Source organism: Triticum urartu, chromosome 7A (assembly GCF_056163025.1).
Source record: "Triticum urartu cultivar PI428250 chromosome 7A, HENAU_Tu73, whole genome shotgun sequence".
In the NCBI taxonomy this organism is placed as follows: Eukaryota; Viridiplantae; Streptophyta; class Magnoliopsida; order Poales; family Poaceae; genus Triticum; species Triticum urartu.
In genome coordinates this window covers 53,088,756-53,097,075 of record NC_141879.1, presented here as the reverse complement: position 1 = coordinate 53,097,075, position 8,320 = coordinate 53,088,756, and the positions used below count along the sequence as shown (strand labels likewise).

The 8,320-nt window shown below is 47.4% G+C and overlaps 1 pseudogene; it reads left to right on the top strand.

The window, feature by feature from the left end:
• The first annotated feature begins 459 nt into the window (after nt 1-459).
• LOC147957645 (uncharacterized) lies at nt 460-2,985 on the top strand (annotated as a pseudogene).
• Nucleotides 2,986-8,320: the final 5,335 nt, after the last annotated feature.

Below are 8,320 nucleotides of genomic sequence, written 5' to 3'. Positions count from 1 at the left end.
AACTTGGAGTGACAATGAAGACTAAGAAAACAAATACTCATAGCTTCTGAATGTATACGAATTCCATCCTAGGTTTATCTAGTTTTGGGAAATCATATATGCACTGAATCTCTGAATATATTAAATGTTGATTGACCTGGAGAGTTGTTTGTGCCCCCTGTGTAGAGTTTGTACTTTGTAGTAGATTAAACATTGTTGTTTCAGTGCGGCTGATGCTATGTTTGATTTCTATTCTGCCTAACTTAATTCTGTTTTTTTGTTTCATAGGTGCAGGTATCTCAAGCACAGCCTCCGTACCACAAACATCAGCAGCTCGTGCTGTTGCATCAAATGATGCTACACAGAAGTACTGTACCATGCCAGATCCTAATAGAACATACGCTCTGCAATGCATTTTCTGTGACAAGATATTAACTAGCGGCGTAACAAGGGTAAAGTACCACCTTGCTGGCATTAAGAAGTGCAATGCTACACCATGCCAGAAGGTTCCTCAGGATGTGAAGGAGGAGATGAAGGTTTTGCTCCTAAAAAGTAATGATGCGAAGGATAAGAAAATCACAGAATTGGAAAAGATAAGAAGTTCAGTTAACTTAGATCACTCGGAGGGAGAAGAGGAGAGTGATGACGACAGTGACAATGATATTGTGTTGTCAACACAAAGCAGAAGCAGATCCCAAGGTGGCCCTATGGACAAGTTCTGCATGTCAAGTGTACAAGAATGTGTCAAGAGGAATCAAGGGCAAACTCTCAGCGAAAAGGTTCAATCAAAGCTGTCATCTCAGAAGACAGAAGAGAGGAGGAATAGAGCTTGTGGGTACATCTGTCAGTTTTTCTATGAAGCTGGCATTCCACACAACACTGTGACACTTCCTAGCTTTGCGAGTATGCTTGTGGCCATTGGACGTTTTGGCAAGGACCTTCAAGGACCTAGTGCCTATGAGATGAGTGGGCCATTCCTGCAGAAAAGAAAGAAGAAGGTGCTTGACTCATTCAAGAACTATAAGAAAGCATGGGAGCATACAGGTTGTACGATAATGACTGATGCATGGACAGATAAGAAAGGCAGAGGAGTAATGAACCTAGTTGTTCACAGCGCACATGGGGTCTTATTTACGGATTCGGTTGATTGCTCGGATGTCAAAAAAAATGGGAAATACATCTATGAGCTTGTAGACAGGTGTATTGAAGATATAGGGCCAGAAAAGGTTGTCCAAGTGGTGACTGACGATGCTAGTGTTAATACAGCAGCTGCAAGTCTAATGAAAGCAAAGAGACCAAACATTTTTTGGCCTGGATGTGCAGCCCATTGTATTGATCTCATGTTGGAAGATATTGGGAAGCTGCCTCTAGTTGAGAAAACAATTGTCCAAGCTAGGCAAGTTACTGTGTTCTTGTATGCTCATACGAGGGTTTTGGCTTTGATGAGGAAAACACTTGGAAGAGACTTGGTCCGTGCTGGTGTTACTAGATTTGCCACGGCTTATCTCAATCTAAAAAGTTTGCAAGACAACAAGAAGGAGTTGCTTAAACTATTCAGATCAGAGGAGCTAAATGACATGGGGTACTTAAAGAAGGACAATGGTAAGAAGGCTCTAAAAGTTGTGCAAACTGATTCCTTTTGGAAAGGTGTTGACACTGCTGTCAATTTCTTTGAGCCAATGGCTAATGTGCTGAGAAGGATGGATAGTGATGTGCCAACGATGGGTGTCTTCCATGGTTGTATGCTAGATGCAAAAAAGGAAATCTCTTTGAGGTTTGACAATGATGAGAGTCGTTTTAAAGCTGTTATAGATATCATTGACAAGAGGTGGGACAACAAACTCAAGATGCCACTACATTTGGTTGGGTACTTTCTCAATCCCTACTATTACTATCCAAACAAGAATGCGATTGAGAATGATGGATCATTCAGAGCAGCCGTCATCCATTGCATTACAAGGATGATTCAAGATGAGATGTTGCAAGAGGAGATTATGGATGAACTCAACATGTATGAAGAAGAGGCTCAGTCTTTTAGAACAGACATTGCGACACGGCAGAGAAGAAACAAAAAGTTTGATCCAGGTTAGTGCAATTTGTTTTAAACCAGTTTCAAACTTTCTTTGTTTCTCATTTTGTATATGTCTAAGTATATAACTAATAATCTGTGAATGACTTGATGCAACAAAATGGTGGTTGAATCATGGCACAAGCGCACCCAAGCTGAAGAAATTGGTTAGAAAGATCCTCACATTGACATGCAGCTCCTCATCTTGTGAGAGAAACTGATCAACATTTGAACAAGTAAGAAAGGAAACTATAACTCTAAAACTGTACAAAGTAGTTGATTTCTGTTCTCACATGTGACCATGTGTTCCTTAATTTCTTTTCACCTACACTCAATTTTCCTTCACTATGTAGGTTCATACAAAAAAGCGTAACAGACTACTCAGTGATAGGTTGAGGGATCTTGTCTTTGTCAAATTCAACGCGAGGCTGCAGCATAAGAGAGAAAATAAGAACAGAGACCCCATAGAGAAGGTCACCAATGATATTCTGGAGGATGAAGACAATGAGTTCATTACTGGGATCGTTCCTGATGGCAATGCCGGCGAACATTTAGGTAATGAAGCCCAAGCTCAACAAGAGACTTCAACATCACAAGCACAAGGAAGAAAAAGAAAGAGACCTGAAGTAGCCAACAAGAAGAGGAAGAAGAGCATTCACTCTCTTCTTAATAGCATTGAAGAAGATTCCATGCTTTGTTCTTCCTCTTGGAATCAGAAGATGATCAAGCTCGAGATGAGTCTAACTATGCCTCTGCTGATTCAGATTGATGCACTGCAATTGTATGGCTGTTTGTCTGTAGTTTGCCATCTTACTTTTGTTATGTGCAAGTCCTGCTAGTTGTTAGACTGAAATATGTGTAAGGTATGAGATATCTACTGTGCGAGTGTGCCTTTTGTTGTTATGTGCTGGACTGAACCAACTCCTGTGATGTGCAAGTTTGCCTTTTGTTGTTACTAGTACAAATGCCCGTGCGTTGCAACGGGCTAAAAATATCGTAAAAGATGCTCCATGTGATAGTAAGTGCCATTTCTTATATCCAGTTCTGATAAACATCGGTTATAAGTTTATAGTATTATCACTTTTTGGAGTATGATGTGTGGACGTAAATAATCCATCCTAACATCTTTCACCTGATTGAAGAGCAGTGGCACATGGAATAGTCTAGTAATCGATTTTATCTCTTACATTTCAAAAAACACAAATATTTCTTTGTTTCAAACTAATTATTATTTTTGAAACTTTTAATCTTTTTATTAGAATTGAAATATGATTATATTTTTTTGATCAATTTTAGATGATTTTGTTAAAAAAATTGAACATTTTTGGGGAGTGTTGTGCATTTAGAAAAACGTGAACATATTTAAAACATGATTTTTTTAAAGCAATAAGAATTTGAAACACTTTTTATCTTAAAAAACACACACAAGCTCGGTATCCGCAATAAAAAAGGATTGTTAGTATAAAGTTGGGAAAGTCGTTGGGATGTCCTTTGGTGGCTCCACCCTCATATTAACACTATCATCGGGTGGAAGAGGAATGGTGTGAATGTTTTTAGCGGAATTTACAGACAGTGAAATTGTCATACATCATTTGAGAGTTTAATAACTAATTCAAAAGTATTTTCTTATAATTTCAAAAGATTTTCAATGCAAATGAATTTATTTTGGATGGAAGGGTACTGGTGCAATGAAGTGGGATTGTTTATATACATTATTTGTCAATATTCAAAAACAATTTTACTATGTTGATTTTTTAGAATATGTTGGTTGCTTGGTTTGCAAGAATATATTCTGTTTCTTTTCTTTTGCACTATTTGAACTTGGCCCGAAGACCGAACCACACACACTCGCCATCATCACCATAAAAATGAAAGCTTTTCTGGTAGGTGCTCATTTAAGATATATATATATATATATATATATACGCTATTCGTCACCCTGGGTGAGGCATAGTTATTCTTCACCCCCTCTATTTTACCATCAATGCACCGTAAATTTACGTTCCGTAAGTTTTGTCTTATTTCCGACGCAAAAAAGGACCGTAAGAAAATATATAATCACCGTAAAAAATAGTTTATGTTATGTAAAATTACAAACATAAAAACATAGTCTAAAATACACACAAACTGCAAATTTTCTTTTCTTATGATCTATATTTTTATTTTCTTATGTCAAATTTTACGTAGTGAATCAATAGGAATGTAACTATTTGAATTCGAAATGTAATTTAATTATGAAATGATCGTGAGATTACCTCGGGTGAAGAATAACTTATTCTGCACCCTGGTTGATGAATAGTAACACTATATATATATATATATATATATATATATATATATATATATATATATATATATATATGGAGAGAGAGAGAGAGAGCACGGCTTTCGTATAAACACTAGTTAGGGTGGTGGCTATCAGAACCGTTCACATGCATCAAGATTCGCACCTTTGGGTGGATAAGGTTCTGCTTTTATGATTTGTTGAATATCACCATAACCAAAGTGGAAAACTAAGCTAGAACTTTATGGATGCAATGTCCAGGAACGGCAACCTAGGCTCTGCGTTTTCAGACTCAATCAAAGCAAGTGTGCAGCAACCTTTTCTATATGACAGGGATGATCAATGTACTACTTCGGGCAAACCTATTAAATACTCATTTACCAAAGGTTCCGGCAATAACATTGCTAATTTGGGCATATGAATCATGTCACTTTCATCGTGCAATTTCTATTTTCGAGTGCGCCCTGCTCACTGGTCCGTGCCATACATGGTCATTTATCATCTAGCATCTGGCTATCAAAACCTTGTGGAGAGCAGCGTCCACGCGCCTGGTGGCGGTCGGCGTGCTAGCGGCCGGTTAGGGCATCTCCAGCCGTTGGCCTTTCAGGAGGGGCAAAAAATCGCCCTCTAGGGGGCGCACCGGCGCTAAACCACGCACTGGGGGCGTGATGCCCCTCAGTCGCGGCGCCCACGGTTAGTCAAAAAAGTCAAATACGGCGCAAAAACGACTCAAATTTAACGCAAACATCGGCGAGTTCGTTCAAACTTAAACATATTTTACAAAAAAAGAAAAAACTACCGCGGGCTACCCCCGCCGTCTCCCTCGCCGCCCGCCCACGCGGTTCTACATGCCGAGGAGGCTGTAGAACCGCATGTAGTCACCGCCGTCGTCGTCGTCGTCGTCGTCGCCCCCGCCTACGCCTCCGCCGTCCCTGCTGCATCCCTCCGGCGGGTTGGACGGTCCGGGGGCGTCGTCGTCGTCGTTGTCGCTGTCGAGAACCATGACGCCGTGCTCGTCCTCGCGCCCACGCTTGCGGGCGGCGATCTCCTCCAGGGCCCGGCGCTGCCGGACCATCTCGTCGCGGAGGTAGTCGTCCCGCGTCCACCGCAGGGCGTCCTCGTCGGAGAAGCCATGCCGGGCTATCTCCTCGTACTCCGCAGGGAGGCCGGGCTCCGGCTTGGGCTCGACGAGGACGAAGCGGCCGGTGGGTGGGGAGGCGTTGGCGCCAATGCGGACGCCGGAGCTGCGGGTGCGTGTGCTGACCGGCGTGCCCTGGGGCTCCGGCTTGACGGGGCGGAGGCAGGGCGAGCCGCCGGACGAGGAGGAGGACGCCCCGGTCTCCATGAGCCTCGGGGTCCGGGAGCTTCCCCGGCGGCGTGAGAAGGAAGGGGGGCGGGGTACTCGAGGCGCGGCGTGTTGCCGCCCTCGATGTACTCGAGGACGGCCTCCAACATGCGCCCGGGCACGCCCCACCACCGACGCCGGCCGACGACGTTGAGCCTGCCGGAGGGCTCGACGCCGTTGGTGGCCTCGAGCTGCTCGGCGTGACGGCGGCGGAAGTAGGGTTCCCAGAGCGGGCTGTCGGGGACGTACCGTGGCCCCTCCCTCGCCGCACGCGGCAGGGACGAGCGGATGCGTGCGATCTCCGCACGCCGCGCCGCGCCGGTGGGTATCAGGGGCACCGGCACGCCGGCGGCGCTGATCCTCCACGCCCCGGGTACCCCATGTCCGATGGGACCGGGTACTCGGCCTCGAAAAGGAGGCGAGCCTTGTTCTCGTGAAGATGGCGACGGCCGAATCCGCTCGCCGCCGCGCCGTCGCCTGGGAAGCGCTCGGCCATGGGTGCTGGAGACGGCGAGAGAGAGGAGAAGGAGGAACGACGACGGCGAGAGAGAGGCGAGGGAGGAACGACGACGGCGAGAGAGTACGAGTCGCCGAATGCTCTGGGGCGTGTCTTATATAGGCCGAGGCGCCGCCCGTGCACGAGCCGCCGTGAGTACGCGTGGCGGGCGAGGAAGGGCAAGGGACGCGCGTCATCCGGTCTTCACTGTGCCGCCCGTGAGGCATCAATGGCGCAGGCTGACCGGGGCGGCAGCTTTGGCATTGATTCGCCGCGGGAAACGAGGCAATGAGGACGACGAAGGGCCGAGAAGAGGGTAGAGTCGCTGACGCGGCGGGCCCGCGGCTGTTTCACGCCAAAACAGTTCGCCCCGGCGCCCCCGGGCGCCCCAGCGTGCCGGGTTCGGCCTGAGTCCGCCGGCACTGTTTTCGGCCCAAGCCGGCGAAAATCGGGCTCCTGGGAACGCGACTGGGCCGATTTTTCAGCGCCGGCGCAAAAAAAAAACGTCTGGGGAGGCCTTGCTGGGGACGCGGCTGGAGATGCCCTTACATCCTCACGGCAGTCTCCGTGGTTGTGGCCGGAATCATGCTCGGGACAACGTCGTGCTCACTGCAAGTGGTGTACATGCGGCGGTTGGCCTGCTCGCCGCCGGAATCATGTTCGGGGACGACGGCGTGCTCACGACCAGTGGCGTCCTTGCTGCCGGAGTCATGCTCGGGGACGACCGAGACACGGAGTGGTCTGGCATCCACGCGGGTGTCGGCGTGCTCGCTGCCGGAATCGTGCTCGGGGATGACGGCGTGCTCCCGGCCAGTGGCGTCCTCGCGATGGCCGACCTGCTCGCCACCAGTCAGCGTCCACGCGAAGGACAGCTAGCTCGCGGTTGTCAGTGTGCTCGCGGAAGGCGGCCATGCGGAGGGTGGTAACGGCACCGTCCAAGGCGCTCGCATCGGACTGTGGTCCATTGCATGCTCCTGTCGAGTTAGCGAAGTGCGGACTGCGGAGGGACTAAGGGGAGATGTGCAGGTTGGTTCATGTCTTCATGATACTCGATTGATATAGTGTTTTCCTCATTAGGACGCTGCTCTCCACAACGGCGGCGCCCTGAAATCTTTTCAAGCTATTCCATGGCGCCCTGTTCGGTTTTGCGCGTGAGAAGCTTGCATGCAACTTGTAGAGAGAGAGAGAAAGAGAGTCAGCATGCTTGCATCCAGTTGTGTTGGTATGGAAAGCATCATCCATCGCAGCAACTACGAATTTGACTAGACAGAGAATGGAGCTGTGGTATGGGTGAACGGCTTCCAGGTCTCAGGTGACGCCGAGCTCTATCTGCCCTTTGGCGCAACCCTAGTAGACTAGTATAGCAGGCATGGGCCAATCGTAGGCAACAGATCCTACGTTTGGATTTTAGTGAATCAGAAGGCATGTGTGTGTGCCATACTCACAACATTTTAAAATGGAACGATGCAGTGTGCTGCAGGGTACTGACGTACTGTGCTCTAACTTTTTGTTAAGGCAGAAGTACTAGTGTGGTCATTGGTCAACCGAGTGTTTCGGCGTGACGACGGATGGGTATGAATCGAGACGATGATGCGTGCCTTCCACCACCATGCTTGCACTTGCAGGATGGAGTCGACGGACGGTTGCTTGTCTGCATGTCTAAGATGTCTTGGCCGGCCCAAAACATGGCGAGCAGATACAAGGAAGTATGGACAAAAACCTGCCTCACATGGCTGGTCGTACTTACAATTTATTTCACTGTGTGGTCAAATGTGTTCCGGGCCCCTTGCTGCATGGTAATTGATGTTGAAAGGCCACTCATGTGGTGTATCAATATAGCGTTCTGTGACACTATCATGAGGAGCTAGACGAGCATGCTCCGCTCTTGGTTTGTGTATGCGTCCTGTTTGCCTGAAGGGTAGAGCATCACAAAATAACAACTTGGAGACGTTGCACTACTACCACATGAAATGCATGAACTGGCACGTTTTGCATTCATTTGGGCTACTCTGGTTTTAGAGCCGCGGTCAACATACGACAATTAATAAAATAATGGGAAAATCCTATTCCTACGTACGAGTTCCTACGAATACTCTACGAACCAGTTCATTTGGATCATAACTACCTCCATGATTTTTTCCAACTCTT